This window comes from Dasypus novemcinctus, chromosome 14 (genome assembly GCF_030445035.2).
Source record: "Dasypus novemcinctus isolate mDasNov1 chromosome 14, mDasNov1.1.hap2, whole genome shotgun sequence".
Lineage (NCBI taxonomy): Eukaryota > Metazoa > Chordata > Mammalia > Cingulata > Dasypodidae > Dasypus > Dasypus novemcinctus.
In genome coordinates, this window is record NC_080686.1 from 86,594,208 (window position 1) to 86,618,542 (window position 24,335).

A 24,335-nucleotide genomic window follows, 5' to 3' on the forward strand; every position below is an offset into this window, starting at 1 on the left:
TGTCCCTCCTGCTCTGGGAGGCGAGGGGTCCCTGTCCTGGGGAGGCTTCAGTCTGTGTGTCCGCTGGAGCTGGTCCAGATGACCTTGAACATTCCTTCCAAACCCAAGATTTGGTCTCCGTGGCGAGGTGATCTCTGCCATGGCCAGGTGGTCAGACACTGGGTAGAAGCTCAGGGGGATTTGTGAGGGACTGCACAGTCAGAAAAACCTCACTGAAATGTAGACTTGGCCTCCCACCCCGTGCACCCAGCCACCTCTCCAGACAGCACTCATTCAGCAGACGCTTGTGGACTGCCCTGTGTGGGGTGCAGGGCTCAGCAGCCAACACTGGGCTCGGTCCTTGTCCTCACAGACTTACAACAAAGGACCACTAACTAGGCAGTCTCCAGACAGTGAGAGCAGCTGTGCTGGGAAGCACCCATGTGGGTGCATTTCACAAGGAGATGCAAAGGCCTTCTGGAGGGAGGGTAAAGCTGGGACCCCTGCCCAGGAGGAGGCGGGTGGGCCGCAGCTGTGCCCCTGAGGGAGAAAATGCCTGTGAGCAGCTCAACCCGCCATGTGGAGGAGGCCACCTGGCCATGGGGAGAATGACCCAACAGAGGTCAGAACTGAAGGCTTCCAGCAGAAAGACTGGAAATTTCACTCTGAGGTATGCAAGGATGGCCAGGCCGAGGGGCTGGGGCCTGGGCTGCTAGCTTGGGCTTTATGGCCTGCCTGTACCTGAGAAAAATCCAGAGAAGAACACGGGTTTGTGTCTATTCCGGTCTGTGCTGCTGGGTGAAGAAATCAGGTGTCCCTGTGGCATCCCCTTCCGGACTTCATTCCCACCCACCTGGCTCCCGGGCCAGAGCTGTGAACAGACACCCCTGCTGCAGACCAGACCCTGCCTTCCCTGTCAGCGTCCTCTCGGCCTCCGTAGGGGAGTGCTGCCCAGCCCCCCAGCCCGGTGCACTCACTGCTGCCCACCCCAGGAAAGGCCAGAGATGACGGCCCACGTGCTTCTCAGCAGTGCTTCCAGGGCCCAGGCCATCCTCCTCAGGCGCTGAGATCTCTACAAAGGTCACTCTTTTGACCTTGCAATCCATTTTTTTAAGAGGCTTAGTTAACATTTTTTCTTTATTAATTCATAGGGTTGGAGGATTATGAATGTTTGTGTCCTTAAAAAATTACACAGGGAATCATAAAAACACATTGCTAGTTGGAGAGCCACCTTAATATTTGTCCCCAAAGTGAGTTTTTGCCAATCCCTGAAGAGGTGTTTCCATTTGGTTTATAATATGAGGGAGGGAGGGAGAGGGAAGGAGGAAGAGAGGGAAGGAGAATCTTCTCCCACACAGTGAGTTCGCTCACCCTTTGAGCCCTGTTTTTCCACCTGGCCTTCCTCAAGGGAAAATGAAGCAACATGGACCGAGCTCGCGGCAGGAGCTTGCGCCCCTCATCTGGAACCCGCCAGGGGCTCCTGTATGGTCGAAGTGCAGCTCAACGAGGGCAAGTCCCTGGCCGGGGGCACTTGGCACACAAGTAGAAGACTTGAGATCCCACGTCTCCCCAACAACACAGCCATAGCTCCTACCGCTACGCCCCACTGCGTCACACACCCGCGGCCCTGCGCCCAGACCTGGCTTTCCTCAGCCTGGTTGGGAGAAGGAAGAACAGTAGCTGGCTCCCCTCCTCGGACCTGGTTTCCTGGGATCTTGAGAACCTTTCAGGTGGAAAGCCAGCCTGAAATCCCAAGGCAGCCTCCTTTCCCAAGGTGGGGCCGAGCCTGTTTGCCGGCGGGGAGCCCCCGTTCCTTGGGGAGCACAGGAGGCAGCTGCTGTGGTCTCCTTTGTCACGGAGGGAGAGTGTGGCCCTTGCTGGGTGCCCGGGAGGCAGACATGCCCTCCACTGTCCCAGGTGGCTGCACACCTAAGACAAGGTGCCTGGAGCCAGCCAGGTGCGTGGGGAGCCCCCACCCAGGCGGGCAGTCGGCCCGGGGAACCCAGGCTCCTCCACTGCCTGCTCGCCTGATGTGGAGCAGGTCATTTCACCACTATAAGCCGCAGCTTCTCCTCTGGAAGGAGCATACCAGTCACCCCCTCCCAGGTTAGGGGAAGAGGTAGACAAGGTGGTCCTCATCATCGCTTAGCCCAGGCCTGCCTCGGGTCACGTGTGACGTGGGTGGGAGCTGTTATCTCTCTTCTTTCCGTCATGATCGTTTTTGGTTTTGACCTTGCTGCCCATCAGTCATGTGACCTGGGGAATGCTTCCCATTGTTTTTCTTGTGAAATGAGTGATGCTGGCAGCCTCCCCCCTCAGGATCCCTGTAGCTCTTATGCCTCCGTGACTTTGACTAGAATAGGGGGGCAGAGGTCCCCCATCCCAAGAACACCCCTGGAGTCCGTTTTCAGCCGCCAGCACTTCTTTTGCAGGTTAGTTGCTGAACTCTAATACTCAGTCTCCCTCCAGCAGTGTCTAGAGAAAACGGGCGTGTTTAATATCCAGACATTAGAAATAAGTTGCAGGGAAGCCGATTTGGCTCAATGGATAGGGCGTCTGCCTACCACATGGGAGGTGCGTGATTCAAACCCAGGGCCTCCTTGACCCGTGTGGAGCTGGCCCACGTGCAGTGATGATGCATGGAAGGAGTGCCCTGCCACGCAGGGGTGTCCCCCGCATAGGGAAGCCCCACGTGCAAGGAGAGTGCCCCGTAAGGAGAGCCGCCCAAGATTACACAACAAAAAAGACGCAGTTTCCCAATGCCACTGACAAGAATACAAGCAGACACAGAACACACGGCAAATGGACACAGAGAACAGACAACTGGGGGGGGGGGAGGGAGAAATAAATAAATCTTAATAAATAATAATAAGTGGCAAATAGAGATGGCCTATCTATGCCTGAGGCTGCGAACCCATGTCTTCTTGCTCTTGGTGCCCTGAACAGAAAAATACCTCTCCGGGCCTTTCTCAGCCACAGAAGGGGCAGGCGGGAGCACAGCCTTACCAGGAAGGAGACAAAGAAAAAGCCACTGGGCTCAGGAGTTTCTGGATCAATCAACCCCAGCCCATCACAGGGGCTGCCACAGCCCTCACAGCTCTGAGTCCTCCCCTCGGATTTACTTCCTAGGATCTCTGGGTCCTGGCAGCCCACAAAAGTAATTAGAGAGGTCCTTGGACTATTTTCATTACTTCACAGTGTGTCAGAATTAAACACTTCTCCATACCGACTCTTAGTGAGTACTATTTGCTTGTTAAAAGAACACAGACTCTATTGGGGGTGAGGGGTGGGGAGTGGGGTATATGGGAACTTCTTACGTTTTTCATTGTAACATTTTGTGTGATCTACTAACTTTTAAAAAAGATAATTAAAAATTTAAATTAAATGTAAAAAATAAAAAAATTTTTAAAAAAAGAACATAGACTCTAGAGGTGGGCTTGCTAGGGTTTGAATCTTGGCTCTGTGCTCTTGAGTAAATTATTTAGCCTCTCAGCCTCAGTTTCCCCAGCTGTAAAACAGGAATGATAATCATATCTATAGTCTCAAGGTTGATATAAATATTAAGTTAAAAATACACTTAAAGTGTCTTAGCCTACTATTACTATTACTGCTTTATCCTGCCATGTTTGGATAAGGCTCCAGTTAGCAAAATAAACAAAAATAACAAAAGCATGGACAGCCCTCCCCGTGTGCCAGGCTTAATCCCATCATAGCTCCCTCACTCTTCCCACGTCCACGGGGCGGGGCTCTGTGACAGAAGCGAAACTGAGCCCTGAGAGGTTAAGCCCGTGAGGGGCTAGTGAGGTCCCAAGTCCAGTCTTGTCTGACCCAGGCCCTGGTAGAAGCCACTGCGAGCAGTGGCGCCTCCAGGAATAATCAAAGGGTCTCATACTAATGGGGAAAAAATCACAGACCACCCCTTTAACTTGCCCGGAAAGTCATTGTTTTCAAAGGCGTTGTTTTGGAGGGGCTTCCAGGGGCACAGGAGGCGGACTTTGAAAACGGGCCGCGTACTTGAAGGGCGCCCGCCTCTCCCCTCCCCCCGCGTGGCTTTAGAAGGGGTCTCCCCAGCAGAGCGGGGAGAGGCAACCTCTGCGGGTCCGGCCCCAGGCACGCCCATCACCTCCCTGACATCTCTCTGGTTTTGTGTTCCCTTCCAGCCAAGTCCCTGAGAACCAACGAGCTGATCCAGGGAGCGCTCTGTCTTTGAAGAACGAAGAGAACCTGCCTCTCCGCCCGGGACCTCCACCCCTGACTCCGCGTGGAGCTGCTTGTTAGGCTGCGTGTGCCGGAGGGTGCAGGAGCCCCTGCTGCTTTTGCACATGCCTCCCAGAGGATGGGTAGGGATCGTGCCCGGTGCCCAAGTCCTACTACTGCGTTTTCAGCGGGTCCCTGTAAATAGTTTGCGCCTCTGCCCCGGCCCCCACCTCTTGCGATACTGGAACCGATTTGTACCATGTGGGAATTTTGTTACCTTTTTAATCAAGGGCGACTTACTTTTCCAGCACTACCATCATAAGGTGTTTTCCCCAGGCCGGGGGGCTGATCACATGTGCTTTTCTCTTTTCTCCTTTTATTTTTTTTTTATTTTTATTATTATTATTATTATTTTGGATGTTAGCATTAGTGCCATTATATCTACTGGATTCTAGATAAGAAGAATTTTTTTTTAAAGGTAGTTTGAAATTGGGGAGAGCTCTCCGTGGGAAGGGCTGAGATTCAGGCCTCCGTTGCAACGTGGAGTGGGTTTACAGACGGCAGATCTTCCAAATCCAGTCCGTTTCAGTTCTTCCCTCGCTGCCCGCAGGGTCCCTGCCTTAGCCATGCCCAAGTTTTCTCAGCCGCCAAGAAGGAGGCCTGATTTCTCACCTGCTTGGCCCTTAGGCCAGACCCGGGTGCCCCAGCATCCGGGGCCCGGGTAGCGGGGCGCAGCGCTCCGTGATCACCTTCCATACCAGCACAGAGGGCTCGTGCTTGTTAGCATTATTGCTACTTTCATGAAATTTAAACAAAACAGCTGCATATCTAGATGGTACAAAGAGGAACAGCTTTGATTTTATTTCTGTTCTTAACTGCCTTTTCTTGGTGTGGTATTTGACAAGTTTTCAGCTTGAGGCCTCACCATGAATTGATTTTTTTTGTTGTTGTTTGCGTGTTTGTTTGGGGCCAATGTTAGATTCCCGAGTGCACTTTTTTTTTTTTTTGGTTAGTCCTAATTTTTAAAGAAGAAAAACCAAGAGACAAACCTGGTGTAAATGTTGCAATATGAATTGTGTTTGCAATCCCTTTGCCCGCCCCCCCCCCCCCCCCCCCGTTTGAGTACACTGCACAAAATAAAATAAAATGCTAGGGAGTTTGAATAAAACCAATTTTTCTAACTTGTTGCTCATTTGTTGTAACTCAATAAAGCAAAGACTAAACATTTTTCTAACCTTCCCCTCTGCTCCTGGTCCTTTATTGCCGTCCGGCTCCCTCAGCACTCCCGAGTTCTGACTCAGCCACCTCCCTTTATTGCCTCATTTCTCATTTTCCATGTTGGTGAGGCCAGACATTGCAAGCAGGACTTTAAACACAAGCTGCAACTTGACTTAGGAATCTCTGGTGTATCCGATAGGCCTTCCCTTCTATGGGGTCTTCACCACGGATTCGAGAAACCGTGCAGAGCACAGCACCCGGGTGGGGTCAGGAGCCCTGCGGGCTGCGCCGCCCCTCGCTCGCTCCCAGGGGGGCCGAGATTAGTCACGTCACCTCCCCCAGTGGCTGGTGACCCGCATACTGGGATTCCTCTGAGAAGGCCAGCTTTTAAGTGACTGCCCAGGCAAGGCCTGAAGCCTCCCTCCCTCTTGGTGTAGTGACATTTGTCTAGACCACATTTCTCAAACTTGAGCACGCACCAGAGTCACCGGAGGGCGGGTCAGAGTTTCTGAGTCCATAGGGCTGGGCTGGGGCCTACGAGTGGGCATCACTGACAGGTTCCAGGCGAGGCCGATACTGCAGTCCAGGGACCACACCGAGAACCACTGAGTAGACGCTTCGTTTTTACAGGGGCTTGCCTTCCCTGGAGGACTCTCAGACTCCCCGTCAGGATCCCTTGCTCCCTCCCCCAGCGATGACAGCACTGTGTCCATCTCTTCTGCACAGCTTGAGGGTTTGTCTTGTCAGATCTGTCAGTTCCTCCAAACTGAGGCCAGGAGCCAAAGACCTTCCAAACCTGTACCTCTAAACATCCCCCTTATCCTCCTTACTAATCAGCAGAGGTGAATAGAAATAGCTAATCAAAAATAAAAATAATAGCTATCATCTTTGAGTGCTTACAATGGGTCATGCTCTGTGCTGATTGTTTCACATTAACTTTTAGATAAGTGCCCCCATTTGGCCGTGAGAAGACAGACTTGGTGAGGTTTTGTAATGCACCCAAGGTCATGCAAATACCAAGGGGTCATAGTGGAAGTATTCCTTCCTCCTTCCTATGGGACAGCCCTCCCCATCTTCCACAAAGTTCTGATGAGGCCGTGGACAGGACCTGCTCCAGCACAGACCTAAGTCGGCCCACCCTAACCCCCAGCCCCAGCCCCCAGTGATGGGTCTGAGTAGTGGGCACATGAGCCAAGCAAGGCTAACCGAGCCTCTTCTGAGAGATGGCTACAGAGAGAAACAGGCTCATTCTGCCTGGGTGGCTAAATTAAGAAGATGTAGACCTGGGGTTGGCTGCAGCTATTTTCCCTGCCTTGGGAAAGAAGCCTCCTGCCTAGAACAAACTCTGAAAAGCAAGTTTTTTTTAGAGTACAGGCTAAGCCTCTGTAACAAACCCTTAGATGCAAAGTTTCAAACAAGATAGGAGTTCATTTCTCTCTTAGGTGATGGTCCAGGGTGGGCTGGCAGGCTGTGCTCCACTCTCCATGCCACCATCCAGAGGTCCAGGTTGGCAGGGAGGGGCTCCTGTCCTCACCAGGTGGCTTCCATCTCCAGGTCAGAGCTGGCTGCTCCCACTACCCTTAACCACACAGTCAAAGCCACCTCGCAGGACCACTTCCGCATTCCAGCCTGTTTTACTTCCCAGTCTGCTAAAACAAATAGTACGCAATGGATTGGCTTAAACAATGGGAATTTATTGGCTCACTGTTTTCAAGCTAGAAGTCCAAAATCAAGGCACGAGTGGGGGAGTGCTTTCTCCCAGAAGACCGCAGCATTCTGGGCTGGTTGTCCACCGTCCGTGGTCCTTGGTGGGTTTTCTGTCACATATCAGGACACAGGACAGCCTCTCCTGGCTTCTCCCTTCTCTTCTGGGATCCGTCGACGTTCAGCTTCTGGTTGGTCCCTTTGGCTTTCTCTTGTCTTTGGCTTTCCCTATAATACCTTCAGTAGTAGGATTAAGACCATCCTGACTGAGGTGGGCCATACCTTCCCCGAAGTCACCTCATCACAAGGCCCCACGTACAAGGGGCTCGCACCCCCAGGAAGGGATTGAGATTTCATAGCATGTTTTTCTGGGGCACGAAGCTCCCAAGCCACTCACAGCCCTTGGGAAGTAGGATGTGTGGAAGGCAAGTGTCGGGGATTGAATCATGTCCCACACAAGGCAAGTTCAAATCTTACCCCCCAGTCCTGGGGGTGTGAACTCATTTGTAAATAGGCTGTTTGAAGACCCTATTGAGATAAGGCCAAAGTGAATCAGGGTACACCTTCATCCAGTATGCAGGAGTACTTCTAAGGAGAGAAAACCCAGACTGAAACAGACGGCAGGGCACGAGGGGGAAATTCAGGAGATGGAGACAGACTGTCCTGTGATGAGGCAGAGACTGATGTCCAGCAGACCACTACCAAAACACTCCAGACTTCAGAAAAGCCTGCTGATACCTTGACTTTGGACTTCCAGCCTCCACACTGTGAGCCAATAAATTCCTATCATTTAAACCAACCTGTCTGCAGTATCTGTTATAGCGGCCTTGATAAACTAAGACAGCAAGCAATTTCAGTTTTAAAGTCATGAAACAAAACTGCATACGTCACTTCTATTTCTGTCCTATTGGCCAAAACCTAGGCATGGCAATACATCATTGCAAGGCAAACTGGGAAATGCAGGCTCAGACCAGGTGGTCAAGAACTAACAGGGGAGATCTGCACCTAAAAGAAAGAAGGGGAGAGTGGACATCAGGGACAGTAGCAATCCTAGCCACAAAGGAGGTCCAGATGTACCTGATGCCGGGCCCACCTCCATCCTTCCTACTTACATGAGCCTGTAATGGACTATTTTGTTTTAAGCAGGTTTGAGTTGGGCTTCTGGAACTTTAAACCAAAAGCCATGGCCAATACAGTCTTGAAATAAGAATTTACCCAAGACACTCTAAGGCCAAAACTTTCACTCTTAACCATGACACACAACATCTCCCAGTTTTCTAGAAGACCATGTTGGCTGGAATTCCCTATCTGATGTCCATTTTCATGGTGATAGGTCAAGCACCAGTCTCTTAATTGCTGCTGGCAGGGGCTGGTGTTTAATCACAAGGGAGAGGCTCCTGAAGCAGATAGAAAGGGAGGAACTGGAGGGTGAAAGCAGGATTACTTCCAACAGGGGATTAGACCCACCGATGAGAGATGAGGAAGCAAGGTAAGGGACCACTGGTGGAAGTCAGGCCAGAGGGATGAGGACGGGTGGGTTTCAGTCTTCGGTCATGAACACAGGGGACCTAGGTATGTGTATTTATTCTTCTTGGGTCCTGGTGATAGAGAGAGGCAGAAGATGAGATGGTGAAGAGCACGGACTCTGGAACCTGAGGGCAAATCCCAGCTGTGTGACGTTGGGCAAGTCACTTCATCTCTCTATACCTCAGTTTACTCACCTGTAAAATAAGGACAATAACTGTACCTATCTCATAGTGTTGCTGTGACGATAGTGGGTCAGAGCCTGGTATAGGCTGAATTCTCAGAGTTGCCCTTTATATTATCAGCTGCATAATGCTCAGACAGATTGGCCCAAACTAAAGTTAGAGGTGACAACCCCCCCTTCCCCTGAACATGAAGGCGAAGCGCAGCTGGGTTGCGGGAGAGCTCTGGTCCTTGGCAGGGAAACCTTGCAGTCCTGCAGGGGCCTTGGAGATGCCGACCCACTGTCTTTCCAGCTGCCAGAGTCCCTCCAGACCTTCTACGCTGCCCCGTCCTCATTCTCCCTCTCCTGGTCCCCTGCCTCCCCTCCAGCCCGTGGCATAGTGGGGATGCAAGGATGCCTCTCCTTCCTGCACTCTGCGCGGTCCCTCCCCGGAACACCCCAGATGCCGCCCTCCACCTGGACCACTGCCAGAGCTCCTGGTCTCTCCGTTCTGGTCCCAGCTCAAATGTCTCCTGCCCCTCGTGACGCCCGATCTGCAGGGCCGGGACTAGGGTGAGGCGAGCAAGGTGCCAAAGGACAGGAAATTAAGGAAGCCAGGCCACCAAGTGCCAACCCGGCCCCTGCAGGGCCCTGAGTGCGAGCACCTTGAGTTTTGCATCCTCCGTGCCTCGCCTGCCTCACCCCAGTCCCAGCCCTGCCTGTCGGCCATGCTTCCCTCTAATCTACTACCTTTCCTCCATCTCACCTTCCAGAACACAACATCACGTACATCTTTATGTATTGTCTCTTTCACCCACTGCGTGAGGACGAGGACTGAATGTTCTGTTCCTGTAGCGCCACTCTGGTGCCTAGACAGTGTCTGGCATGCAGTAGAGGCTCTCTTTGTTGAATGAATGAATGAAGAGTGGGATTCATTCTGTTCGAATCCCTGCTCTACTGCTGACAAGCTAGCTGACTTTAGGGGCTTTGAATACTTCGTTGGGAGCCCAAGTTCCTCAGCTAAGAACTGGAACTGACCATCCCCAAGCCCTAGGTTTGTTGTGAGGATCAGCTGCGCTCACGGGTGCAGGGTGGCCAGCACACAGTGGGTGCTCCATAAATATTTGCTCCTGCCCCGCTGCCCTGACCAGGAGTGGCGCCGGGCCAGCCAGTGATGGCTGTGCATTTCCACGCCTGGATGGGATGTTTGTGTGAGGACAGCTGATGGGAGAAAGTTGGGAAGGCACCCAGTCCCACATCCAGATCTAGAAGAGGATGTTCCAGACACCTGTGTACCTGACATAGGCTTTGCCATATGTAGCCCATCCTCCCCCAGTCCCCCTTCCCACCCCCATTCCCCTACCACCCCCAAAATCAAAAAACCCAACCTGTCCTTTTCTTATGTGCAAAAAGGATCAGCGGCCCTAGCGGACTCGCTTCCTGGTTTCTGCCCGCATCACCTTTCCCTGCCAGACCTCCCGGCACCTGGACGCCCGCAGACCCCGCACCCCATGCTGTCCTATCCTGCCGGCCCGTCTTAAGCTGCAGCTGAAAGTGGCCTTGCGCCCTTCTCCCTGGGCGGGCAGCTGCCCTCCCCCACTGCACACTTACCACCCTTGCGGCTGCCTTGCCACTGTGAGGCAATTTAAATAAATTCTTCACCTAAGGCAATGGGAGAAGGTATCAAATGCCTGAAGAAATCAAAGCGAAAACCTAACCAGAAAGTTTGTCTTTTGATCTTAATTTCTGCACCAAAGAGAAATCTTTTAATAATATGCTGAGATGAAAATACACAGGGAGGACCGCCCCACTGGCTGTGGCTGTGCATCACCCAGTAGAATATGTCAAGCTACCTTTTCTCCACTGGGAATTATTAAAGCAGAAACTAGCAAAGGGGCTCTTAAGGGGAGAAGGTGGACAGACTTCTCAGTGAGGAGGAAGAGAGCAGTGCCATGGAGTGGACATCTGCTGCTTCTATCTCTTCACGTGGGGTGTATACCTCTCTCCCTCCACTCATCTGGTTCTGGGGGACCACCCATCACAGTGACCCACCCCTCCCCCAGGGGTGAGCAACAGCCCTCCAGTCCCAGGTCACAGGGACAGGTGCAGTGTGATGCATGTGACCCAAGCAGGACCCATCAGATGCCGGGAGAAAGCACTTCCTTTTTCCATTGGATGGCAAGTGCAGCAATCGTAAACTGGAGCCAGCGGTAGCCATAGCCCCCGCCAGGGAGAGGAAGGGGGGCTGTCGGTAGAGAGAATGGGGCCCAACGGTCAATAAAAGGGGTGGAGGAGCAATGAAAGAAGGAGAAAGACATGATATTGATGTGATGATGATAATGGTGGTGCAGGAGATGGGTGACAATGACGATGCAACATTATTTGCGCCCCTGGACCCGCTGCTCTAAAGGCTAGCAGCCTGACTTTCCAGTTTTGAAAAAAAAAAACAAAACATAATTTTGGGCCTTACGCTAAAAACCTTTCTTTTTCCAGGATTTATTTATTTTTATTTATTTCTCACCGCCCCCCCCCCACCATTGTTTGCGCTCACTGTCTGCTTATCTTTTTTTTCAGGAGGCACCAGGAGCCGAACCTGGGGCCTCCCATGAGGGCGGGAGGCACGTAATCGCTTGAGCCACCTCCACTCCCCTAAAAGATCTTTGGCATTGGGTTTCTGTCACTAGATACTCAAGTAGATGGAATTATGAGATAAAAATCAAAGGAAAAAAAATAAATGGAAGCAGTCACATGTGGCTAGTGGCTACCTCGCTGGACAACTCTAAGACCTTCCCACTCAAGTGGGAGCATCCCGTAGGAGACTGTCAGAGCTACAGCAATCTCTGGCCCCCACTGTAAAGCGAGTTGCTATGACGACACGTCACAGAACAAAAGAAACTTTCAGCAAATGATCTCTTTACTCCTTATACAGTACAAAGACTCCAGGAAGGGCAAATAATCCCTTTGTCTCTCACACAGCGCAGAGTCCAAAAGAGCAGGGGAAGAAGTCCCAGCACAGCCGGTCTCCTGGCGTGGCCAAAAACTGCTCGAGACTGGGGTCACTAGATGACAGCTCTATGCACCCCACTTCACCTTGGAGAAGAGAGACAAATCCACACTGAGTGTGGGGGAGGAGGCCCTGCCACTAAAAGATCCTTTCTGGTAAGTATCTGGGGCTGCTTGTTCCCAGATTAATGAAAAGGTCTGGCCGGGTCTTTTCATTAGACCTAAAATCTCCCCCAGGTCATGAAACAGCACACAGTAAAGAGGTAGGGTGGCGGAAGGCAAGGTCGAGGCTGGCTGCTTAGCGTGTGCTCACGACTTCCCCAGAGGAGGTGGAGGCCTGGGCGACGGCCGCTTAACAGGTATCTGCAGTTTCCCTAATGCCCATCCCACACTTGCCTGCGGAGAGACGGCCAGGTGATTCACCCGTTCATAAAGTGTACGGCAGCCTGCTCTAAACACACTGTGCCACGTCAGAGTGTAGACCCCAAAGCCATGGCAAACAGGGGGCAGAAGAAGAAACAGGATGGAGGATGGGGGAGAGGGACTCACTGCCAGCGACACCTTGTAGGCACTTCCACCCGATGCAGCTTCCAACCAACAGGGCTCAGAAATGACAGCTCTCGCTGCCTGTCACAATACCGTCTGGATAGACCTGGGAGAGATGTCAGCTCCCTCCTCTGAATTCCTGAAATCTCCAGGTCTGAAATGCCTCATCGCTGGACTGACATATAAACCGCAGCTGAGAAACCATTATTACCCCTGGGATTTGATCACTATAAGTGAACAAAGGATACTGCCGGGGCATATCCTGGACATCCTGTAGAAGGTAGGAGACACACTCCCCTTGACTGTAAAGTCTGAGGTGGGGGAAGCAGATCTGGCCCAACCGATAGGGCGTCCGCCTACCACATGGAAGGTCCAGGGTTCAAACCCCAGGCCTCCTTGACCCGTGTAGAGCTGGCCCATGCGCAGTGCTGATGCACACAAGGAGTGCCATGCCACGCAGGGGTGTCCCCCGCATAGGGGAGCCCCACGTGCAAGGAATGCGCCCCGTAAGGAGAGCCACCCAGCATGAAAAAAGTGCAGCCTGCTCAGGAGTGGCGCTGCACACACAGAGAGCTGATGCAGCAAGATGACACAACAAAAAGAGACACAGATTCCCTAGTGCCGCTGACAAGAATACAAGCGGACACAGAAGAACACATAGCCAAAGGACACAGAGAGCAGACAACCTGGGGGGGAGGGTGGGGAATGGGAGAGAAATCTTTAAAAAATTTTTTAAATTTAAAAAAACAAATTTTAATTATTAAAAAAAATCTAAGGAAGAAGCAAAAAGTGTCCATCAGGGGAGTGGGTGTAGCTCAGAGGTTGAGCGCCTGCTTCACAAGTATGAGGTCCCAGGTTCAATCCCCGGTACCTCATTAAAAAAAAAAATGTGTCCATCGGTGACTCTAAAACCATCACCCAAAACACGCCCCCCAAATTTTACAGATTTTACCAGTCTGGATCCTGGCAGAATGAAGGCAGAATAAAGGGACTATGTACGAAGGTGTGTTGGGAGTTCAGGGAAACCAGCGGGGGGGGGGGGCCGAGAAGGGGGGAAGGCAGGGCGCTATAACCGCCCCTAAGCCTAAAGGGCCAAGGGCGGGGACTTACTGGAACCCGTGGAGTGTAGCTGTAGAGTGAGTCACCTGACGGGAGACCATGGGGACCCGGCAGGGAGTGAGTCAGGAGAATAAATATCCTGACCTCCTGCTACCCCCCAAGGGCCAAACCCACCCAGCAGTCAGAGGGCAAGGGCGCCCGTGGCCCAGTCCATCCGGGCCCACCTCCCCGCGCAGAGCAGGATGGTAGGAGCAGCGGGGGAGGCACGGGGCCGGGAATCCCGGCCAAGGGGGCAACCACACCCGCAGCGTGCCTTTGCGCCCTCCACACCCACGGCCAGCAGTCAAGACGTACTTAACAACGCGCTCCACTTGGAAGCGATGGAACTTGGAACGTGAGATGAACCTGGTGCTTAAAGAACTGGGGTGCCGCTCAGGCAGGAGCTTGCCAGCCCCAGGGAAGGAACTCAGTTTCCCACTGGCCTTGTAGCCAGGAGTGGCTAATTAGATGTCAGCAGAAGGCCTCTGCGGGGCGCGTGTCACTGTCCTGCCTCCCTTCTCCTGGCCTCCTATGCACTGGTGAGACCGGGTCCCTAATGGCCTAGAGCACCTGAGCCAATGCCACAGCTGCCTGTTTTCAAATGTCTTCATAAGGGAGAAAAGTAACCCTGTTTCTTTAAGCTGCCACTCACTGGATTTATCCGATCTTTGCAATCTAATGTACTCCTGCTTGTCACAAAACCTATGTGCCATTCCTGGCTAGATAGATCTAAATCCTCTTGCTCATACGTTTATTCATAATTGTGCTAATTGCCCAAGGTACAGAGATAAGTTAGGCATAGTCTGTTCCCACTCCAAGAAACCTTGATCTGTGTTTTGAAGGATGAGTAGGAGTTTGCAAAGTGTGTAAATCAGAGAAAGACGCAAAGAACAGAAATAAAAGGGTATGCAATTTCAGGATTTTAAGTAATAGGGAGCCAACAAAATGTCTACAACGTGTAACAAAAGAAGAAACCACCAGTTTTGTACAACCAAGTCACCCTGGTTCAAATCCAGACTTAAAAGAAACTGAAGCAGCCATCTATTTGGAAAGAACCTAGAAAACAGCCACAGGATTAAGCAATTTGCTTATATGATCGGAAATCAAAAAATACGTAAACAAATGAGCATGGCTGTATTCCAGTAAAACTACTTTCATGAACAGGCTGTAGGCCCATGGGCCGCCATTTGCCGGACCCCTGGTGTAGTGACTACTGAGAACTATTTTTAAATTATTTGGGCTTCCTAAATTAATAAATGCATTTAAAAACTTAAAAAAAAAAAAGTGGTTTGGGATTTACCAAAACGTGTATGTCAGAGTAGATGTGAAATGAAACAAATTTGCTTCCCATCACCGAATTGTTTTGTCACAAACCTTGGGATCAGAACAGTCTCTCCAAATTCCTCCGCAGCTGCCTCTAGCCACACTGCTCTGCCCACCGATTGCTGGACAGGCCCTGAGTTCACGCAGCTGCCCCTCCTAGACTGCCAATCCCCTCCCATTTTCTTGCCTGAATCCTACCTATTCTTCTAAGCCCAGTTGAAGTTCCACCAGACCAAATAAAGATAAATCTTGGAGGACAGGGAAACAATTTAAGGAAGACACACATATCCCAACTGGCTCTCAGGGAGACCTGCTCCTTTGAACTCCTGGAGCACTTAGCATCAACAGGAATTTAGTTCTAACCAGCCAGGGCTTCAGCTGTTTAATCTTCTCTTTGTGCAGGACTCCTCCAGGTCAGGAAGTATGCTGAAGACCAGTTGTTTTCACCTACCCAGCGTCCTTTCCGTTTTCTCTTTTAGTAGCAACACGTCCCCTTTCCATTGGGGAAGTCCTCTAGGGACCTGCCCTTTCCTTGTTCCAATTATATGACACTGGTGTGGCATAAGCACAAAACAGGACCCCTCTGGCCATGCACAGTCTCGTGACTCAGGCTTGGCCAATTATAACACTCACCTCAGACTGAACTCTGTGAGAGGTCCAAGGGGTACACCCACACGCACCCAGCTCAGCCAATCAGAGTCTTCCTTGAGGACAAAAGGAAACAAAAGAAAGTAGAGGGAAGTGGATTTGGATCCCCTAATAGTGCGTCCACCTACCACATGGGAGGTCCAGTGTTCAAACCCAGGGCCTCCTGACCCGTTTGGCGCTGGCCCATGCACAGTGCTGATGCGCGCAAGGAGTGCCGTGCCACGCAGGGGTGTCCCCTGCCTAGGGGAGCCCCACGCGCAAGGAGTGTGCCCCATAAGGAGAACCACCCCCCCGTGGAAAAAAAATCGCAGGCTGCCCAGGAGTGGTGCCACATACATGGAGAATGCAGCAAGATGACACAACAAAAAAGAGACACAGATTCCCAGTGCCACTGACAAAAGAATACAAGTGGACACAGAAGAATACACAGCGAAAAGACACAGAGAGCAGACAACGGGGGGGGGGGGGGCGGGGGGAGGGAGGGGAGAGAAATAAATAAAAATCTTAAAAAAAAAAAAAGCAGGTAGAGCAAGACAGAAAGTCCTGATGACATCATTTTTAAGTATTTAGATCAGTCAACCCAAATCCCCAGCCACCCAGAGATTTGGGGGCCTCAGATTCTGGTCTAGGCTTTGCTACTAATGAATTGCATCATCCTGGACAAGTCACTTCCCCTCTTTGAACCTCAGTTTGGTCATTGAAAAGTGAGAGGGGCTTAGAGCAGATGACCACTAACTGTTCACTTCTAATTATAGGCGTCTGGGCCAACACCCTCTTTTTTTTTAAACAGATCAATTTATTGATACATATTAATTAATTAATAAAGTATACAATTTACCTAAAGTGTACAATCAAAGGTATTTGGTATAATCACATAGTTGTGCGTTCATCATTTCAATCATTATTAAAGCATTTTCATTATTTCAATAACAATAAACAAAAAACAAAGAAACAAACAAGAAAATTCTCACCTCTCAATCTCTCTGTTTCCCCTACTGTAGATAGTTGCTACTTCTGGCTATTCTTGAACAATTATTTATTTGCTTATTAAGCAATTTTATTGAGATATATTCACACACCATATGATCTATCCAAAGTGTATAACCAAGGACTTTTTCTTAGCTGCTAAAAAGTCCTTTATTGTAAAATTGTAAAATAAATAGAAAAATAGATTTTTAAAAATTACAAATTTTAAAAGAGAGTGCAAGGCAAGGTTACATTTAACATAATCAATTATAAAAAATAGCATAGCAACAAACATTTATAAATGTAAATAATAATTCAAATATAATAGAAATTAATTATAACAATTCTAATTTTTATATTACAGCTCTAACCATTGGACATAATAAATAATCTTTAAGAACGAAGTAAATTATTGGTTTAGTTATTCAATTTCCATGTAGGCCATAATTCTTTCTAGATAATCAAATTATTATTTGAGAATTCTTCTCATCTTATTGGAATGAATTACAGCAGATACCAATTTGCCAACTCATAATTTTGTGAGGCAGAAAAACTCAAAATCTTGTTCAACAGTAGTCATACTAAATCATTATTGATCCCAATAGATTATTTTAATTAATGAGTATAAATAAGAAAGGGTTAAAGAAAAATGAAGTATCTAAAAATATATCTCTTCTCCAACCCTCCTCAATTAAAAGTGTTTGCTTTGTATGAAAAAAAAATTACAGAATACAAATCACAGGAACAATTGCCAGTTGCACTGAGTAATTATTGTTCATATACTATAATGTTGTTATTTTACATTTTATCTGTTCTACTCCAGCTCGCTTTTGGTTACTACTTGCATGGAATACCTTTTTTCCAGCCTTTCACTTTTAACCTGGTGGTGTCCTTACATCTGAGGTGGGTCTCTTTTTATCCGTTCTATCAGTCTATGTCTTTTTTTTTTTTTTTCTCTATTTTTTTTTTATTGATTTTGTAATAATATTACAATAAAAATATATATGTGAGGTCCCATTCAACCCCACCCCCCCCACCGCACCTCTCCCCCCCCCCCCCCCCCCAGCAACACTCGTTCCCATCATCATGACACATCCATTGGATTTGGTAAGTACATCTTTGGTCACCTCTGCACCTCATAGTCAATGGTCCACATCATGGCCCATACTCTCCTCCATTCCATCCAGTGGGCCCTGTGAGGATTTACAATGTCTGGTGATTGCCTCTGAAGCACCATCCAGGGCAGCTCCATGTCCCAAAGACGCCTCCACCTCTCATCTCTTCCTGCCTTTAGTCTATGTCTTTTGATTGGGGAGTTCAATCCATTAACATTCAGTGTTATTACTGTAAAGGCATTACTTACTTCATCCACTTTGTCCTTTGTCTCTCTGTTGTCATATCATTTTATTGTCTGTCTTCTTATCTTTTAGTTTACCCTTCCTAATCATCTTCATTTACAAACTCTCCTCCAAATCTCTCGCCCTTGTTTTTTCCTTTCAGGCTGCAGCACCCCCTTTAGTATCTCTTGCAAATGTGGTCTTATGGTAACATATTCTATCAGTTTTTGTTTGTCTATGAAGACTTTGAACTCACCCTCATTTTTGAAGGACAGCTTTGCTGGTTACAGAATTCTTAGTGGCAGTTTTTCTCTTTCAGTACCTTAAATACATCGTACCACCTTCTTCTCTCCTCCATGGTTTCTGATGAGAGGTCAGCGCTTAATCTTATCGAGTTTCTCTTGTATGTGATGCTTTGCTTTTCTATTGCTGCTTTCAGAATCCTCTCCTTATCTCTATTAGTTGTCATTCTGAATAGCAGATGTTTTGGGGTAGGTCTATTAGGATTTATTTAGTTTGGGGTGTGTTGTCCTTCTTGGATATTGATATTTATGTCCATCTTAAGATGTGGGAAATTTTCAGTCATTATTTCCTCAAATATTCTTTCTGCCCCTTTTCGATTCTCTTCTCCTTCTCACCAAAAAATGAGAATGTTTGTGCACTTCATGTTGTCATTCAAGTCCCTAAGACTCTGTTCCATTTTTCCTATTCTCTTTTCTTTCTGATCTCCTAACTTTTCCAGTTCAGATAGTCTGTCTTCAAAATCACTAATTCTGTCCTCGAGGAGTTCAAATCTGCTCTTATGTGCCTCTAATGTATTTTTAATCTCATCCATCATATCTTTAATTCCCATAAGGTCTGTTACTTTTCTTTGCAGTCTTTTGAATTGCTCTTTATGCTCTCCCAGTGTCTTCTTAATATCCTTTATTTCTTTAATCATATTTTCTTTAAATTCTTTGAAGTGTTTTAGGAGACTTATGTGATTATCACTGATTAATTGTATTAAATTCTGTATCTCTTCAGGATATTTGATTTGTTCTTTTGGCTGGGCCATCTCTTCCTATTTCCTAGTATGGCTTATAACTTTTTACAGATGTCTAAGCATATGAATATGTTGGTGAATTTACTCTGATGGCTAATTTCTCTCTCTTGCCTATTGTTTATTTTTTCCCCATAGCTCTTCTCTGATATTTGGCTCAACTTATTCTCAGCCTTTAAAACTGCCCAGCTTAAGTTTACAAAATTGGACTGGGACTCACTAGTGGGGCACAGATTCTCTCCCAGGGGTTGGATACAGAGAGCAGTTTTTGTTCATGCAATTTCCAGACCAGCCAGCAGATGGCGCCAGTCAGCACACCTTTCCACTGTGGTGTTTCTGTCTCTCCTATGTTCCTGGTTGAATCTCCAGACCACAGATTCAAAGCAGGCACTGCTGGATGAATTCACTGAAGAAAAGCACCCCAACCTCCCCTCTCTTTTCCCTTGAAACAGTTGACAGGGGGGAGGATGTTCCTCTTTCAGTCAGCTGCAGTGAGCCAGGTGTTTTACCCCAGTTTAATATCTTGGGGGTGGGGGAGGGGTTTGGTAACTGACATTTGCCATTTTGGCTTCTTCCCCTCTCTGTCCCTCACCCTCCTGGGAGTTGTGTAGCACTGTCCTGGTCTGCTGACCCCTAAAGCATGTTGGCTCTTCTCCATTGTTTTTGTGAGAGCATTCAGCTCTGCCTGTTAGTCCATCGCCATCTTCCCACAATCCTCAACACCCCTCTTTAAAGCCTCCAAGCTCCAGCTCCCAACTCCAACCCTCAACCAAAGGCTTTGGGGAAGATTTTCAGAACAGCAGTGAGCCAAGCAAGCTTCCAAGCCACAGCCCTAAAGATTTTTAGTGAAGATTGTCAGCCAGCTCCCCTGGAGAAGTTTGAAGAAGCATATGTGCCCATAAACTGTTTAATTAAAGAGCAGCTAATGGCAGGATGGAGAATTGAAAAGTAGGCTGTTCAGGAATACTTCTCCCAACTCAGAACATATCACACTGCATCTCTCCCCAGCCAAGCTGCCTTCACAATGGCATTTGTTTAAAAGAGAGAGAGAGAGAGAACCTTTGTTCAGGGTCATTTAACCTGCTGCTCTGGAAAGACAGCTGTCCTTGACCTATGCCTGGACACTGCCTCCTGGACACCATCTCCACTGTCCAGGAGCCAGTCTGGGAATAGGGCTAAGGACTGTGTTGACCTCTTAACAGGAAAGATTTCTCAATCCAGGGCTTTTAAATCCATGAACGTCCCAGAAGAATTTTTACCTGGTGCTCCTGACTACCTTGTGTAGCAGATTATCAGCATATTGGACAAGAATGGCCAGGACTCCAAGAAGGAAGGACGTCCACAGAGCATTAAAAATTTTATTCTTTGATTCAGGAAATTGCATAATTTTCCACATCAGAGAAGCAAAGTTTGGACTTCAGAAAGATTTCTTCAGGGTTGAATGCAAGAATCTGCCCAAGGCCACACAACTTAAGTGTCAGAGCCAGGATTTGAACCCAGGTTCCCTGAGATCAGAGCCCCCTGCTTTCAAGAGCAAAGCTCCAGCCCCTCCAGCAAGTGGTTTTGATGACTTGGGACCAATCACAACACTGGAAACAGCGCATGGGCCCACGGCACATTCAAAGGGGATGACATGTGGTTTATGTCCCCTGAGGTCCCCCATCTACTCCCTGGCCTAGGAGGGGACAGTCCTCCTCGCTAGGAGCCTGGATTTCATGTTTGTGGTCATGGAAGGCTGACTGGGAATCGGGGGTTGAGTAGAGTCTTTCACAGAACTGTGTGAAAAGAAATAAAAACAGACTGCATACTTGAGTATCCAATGACTTTAACAACTCCCATTGACTCATAAGAATGAAGAGCCAGGAGACTAAGAGTAATTGAGATTTGCATCATGACCTGCAAAACTTTGCTCTAAATTTATTCCTCCTGCCTCCCTAAACCAATTTCCTTTTTCATCTTCATCATCTGATGGAAGTTGCAAATGTTTGTGGAATACCCATCATCTATCTCTGGCAGAGCTCTCGCACACTGTTTTATAATCACTATTCAGGTGACTTGTTCATGCCTCATTAAGTTGTAAGAATCGTGGGGCAAGGATATGATCTTATTCATCTATATATTCCCAATGCCTAACATATCATAGGACTCTTGAGAAATACTGTTGAATGAATGAATGAACTAGAAAGTGATTAAAAACAAGGATCTGTATAAATCACAAAAAATTAGCCCATAGAGAGAAGAATATAAATTTGAAGTTTTTCTTAAATAACAACCAAGTACAATGCCTGGTCTTGAGATTGGATCCAGATTTGAACAGACCAAATGTAAGAGTCATTTGGGGACAAAGGGAAATTCAAATATAGATGGCTATTGGATGATATTAAGAAATTATTGTTAGGCATGTTAATTGAATTTGTCATTATTGTTTAAAGATGTATATGAGTAGGTAAAATATCATGAGATATGTATCATTTACTTTAAAATATTTAAAATGTGTGATCCATGTATCTTTGAAAATTAAATTAAAAATCTATTTAAAATAGTTCAGAAAAAAAAGATGACCGGTTGTTTGACCTAGATAATGGGTTTACTATTTTCTCCACTTTTCTATACATTTGAAATTTTTCATAATATAAAATACAAGTGGTTTTTATTAACATAAGCACAGTGAAATTAGCAAATTCAGGAAATTATCATTGCTTTAATAATACTATCTCATATACAGCCCATATTCCAATTTTGCCAATTATCAATATTGTCCTTTATAGCAACTTTTTGTTTCCAGGACTCAGTTCAGAATCATATAATGCATTTACTTATCTCTTAGCTCTCTCTCAATCCAAAAAGTTTCTCAACATTTCTTGATCTTTCCAACACTGACATTTTTGAAGAGTAACAATTACTGTTTGCAGAATGTCCCTCAATTTGCATTTGTATGATTGTATCTTCCTGATTCAATTCCATAATACTACAGGATTTGAGCAGGAATGCTACATAAATAGTGTGACCTTCTCAGTGTGGCACATCAGGAGGTAGCAGATGTCATTTTTGTCCACTGTTTGGTGATGTTGATTTTAATCATTTGGTTAAAGGTGTCTGCTACATTTCTCACTGTAAAAGCTACTTTTTTTCCTCTTTGTAAATAATAGTCACCTGTAGGCACTACTCTGAGGCTGTTGTGGGGGGTTGAATTATATACCCCAGAGAAAAACATGTTCTTATCCATTCTTGTGGTTGCAAATGCATTGTAAATAGGACGTTTTGAAGGTGTTATTTTTAGCTAAAATGTGGCCCAACTGCACAAGGTTGGGCCTTATCCTATTACTGGAAGCTGTATAAGGAGAGAGTTGCAGGGAAGCAGGAAACTGGGAGCCAACAGAACCAGACAGGGAAGGAGAGGTCATTGCCAAGTGTGTTGCCAGGTGACAGGAAAGCCAAGGACTGCTGGCAGGCAGCCCCAGAACACCGGTCTCAGGGAGAAAGCGTCACCTTGCTGATGCCTCGATTTTGGACTACTAGCCTCAAAACGATGGGCCAAGAAATTTCTATTGTTTAAGTCAACCCGTTTTGCAGTATTTCTGATCACATCCAGGAAATTAAAACTGCTATAACTGTCTTTTTCTGCAACAACATTTTGTTCGATGGTTTGGCATTCATTGATGATTCTTGCCTAAATCAATTAATACTTTGATGGCTGAAAAATGGTGATTTTCTCACTCTCTTTCAACATGAGTTGACACAATACTATAAAGAAGAGCTGTCCCTCCTCACTCCCCCATTTATTTGTTTGTTTCTTAGTATCAGAGGGACTGAAAAAATGTGTTTTAAATATAAACATTTCCATAGGAGGTATAAAGGTGTGTTCCACATTTTAGTATTTCAAGGTATTGGTGCCAATTCCTTCTGCCTCCAACATGATGTGTGGCATCAGAAGGACCAGGTCAAATAATCATGAAAGGAACTAAATTTTTTTTTTTTAGTTTCTATTTTCATTTTTTTATTATCTTTTTTTAAAAAAAAGATACATAGATCACACAAAATGTTAACTTAAAAAATATAAGAGGTTCCCATATACCCCACTCCCCACACCCCCCACTCCTCCCACATCGACCACTTCTTTCATTAGTGTGGTACATTCATTGCGTTTGATGAGTACATTTTGGAGCATTGTTAATATTTCCTCAGTTCACTCACTCAGCAAACATGTACAGAGCATATCCTATGGAGCCCCAAAGTTGAATCTGACCATGGCCTCACCAGTGGGGGAGACAGGCAGCCAAGCAAATAACTTCTTTCCAACCCAAGGGAGATGCTGCTGAGCAGTGAACAAAGCTCTTGGAAAGCAGGCGAAGAAGGAGGCAGGATCTTCTCCAAGAAGCTACATTTGGAGCCATCTTGAAGGATGAATAGGAGTTCTCCAGTAGGGAGGGGGAATGGGCCTTCCAGATGTGCTTGGAAGTCAATGAGGAGTCAATAGACCCAATCATGGAAACCATGGAATTGGAGGAGTGGAGATAGAGATGGATAGCAAAACAGATAAAGATCTATAGATATATAGATATTATAATGGTATCACATAATGTACACTGTTTAATAAGCCTTCTCTTTTTATTAATCATCAACTCACTATGGACTTTTTGCCCATGTCAGAAAATGCAGATGAGGTTCAGTGGACTCTTCAATGAGCCATTTCCATTGCATGCGCAGGCCGTAATTTATTTAACCAATCCCTCACAAACGGACAGGGAGGTGGCTTCAAGTGTTTTTTTGGCTACTACAATCATTTTCATCCTTCTCTCTTACTTAGCTGATTATTTCCTTAAGACAAATGGGGAGAGACTGTTGACTTCCAAGATCAAAGCCAAACCAGAAGGATCCGAGGCCTGACTAGTCACGGGCAGCGGCTTCAGACTGCCTGTTGTTTCCTGCTTGTGCATTCCCCATCCCTGCAGCAGGAATGAAGGGCTTCTGCGGCGCTTGCCTCCCTGCCCTGCCCACCTAAGCGGTGTGTGGGGCATGAAAGCTGGGTTTACACTGACGACTGGCACAAATTATTGCCAACACAGATGATTTAAGGCTCCAGACAGGCATGCTGACATTTTCTGGACTTAAAAGTTAGAGCTTAGAGAGACTAATATCCTGTCCCAAGATGCCAGAAAGAAAAAATATGAAGAATGGAAGGATTTCAGAGCCACTTGGTCTAGAGACAGGGAGGGAGGCAGGCCTAGAGAACTAGCAAACGATTTAGCCCAACTGGGGAGAAAGCAAAATTCGACGCCAAATGATTCAAATCCTGCAATCCCAGGCAAGTCACCTAACCTTACTTAGCCTTGGATTACTGGGGTGTAAAATGAGAAGATGATGCCTACACCCTAGAGTTTGGTGAGAATGGACTTAGATAAAAAGTCCACAGAGAAAATGTGGAATGGGTGTGGGAACGGTAGCCATGGTGGCTGCTGGGTGTGGGGAACGGGAGGAAGAGATGAGATGTGGAGGCGTGTTCGGGACGTGGAGTTGTCCTGGATAGTGCTTCACGGACAATTACAGGACATTGTAGATCCCCCCAGGGCCCACTGGATGGAACGTGGGA

General features: G+C 47.5%; 1 protein-coding gene across 5 annotated transcripts in view; it reads left to right on the top strand.

Moving 5' to 3' along the window:
* The window catches only part of ZHX2 (zinc fingers and homeoboxes 2), a 158,387-nt gene extending 152,972 nt beyond the window's left edge, over positions 1–5,415 (top strand). For all 5 annotated transcript variants that reach the window (XM_058275969.2, XM_004482101.5, XM_058275970.2 and 2 more), the window contains one exon: positions 4,140–5,415. The gene's annotated coding sequence lies outside the window, so the exon portion shown is untranslated. The remainder of the gene's footprint in view (positions 1–4,139) is intronic.
* The last annotated feature ends 18,920 nt before the right edge of the window (positions 5,416–24,335 follow it).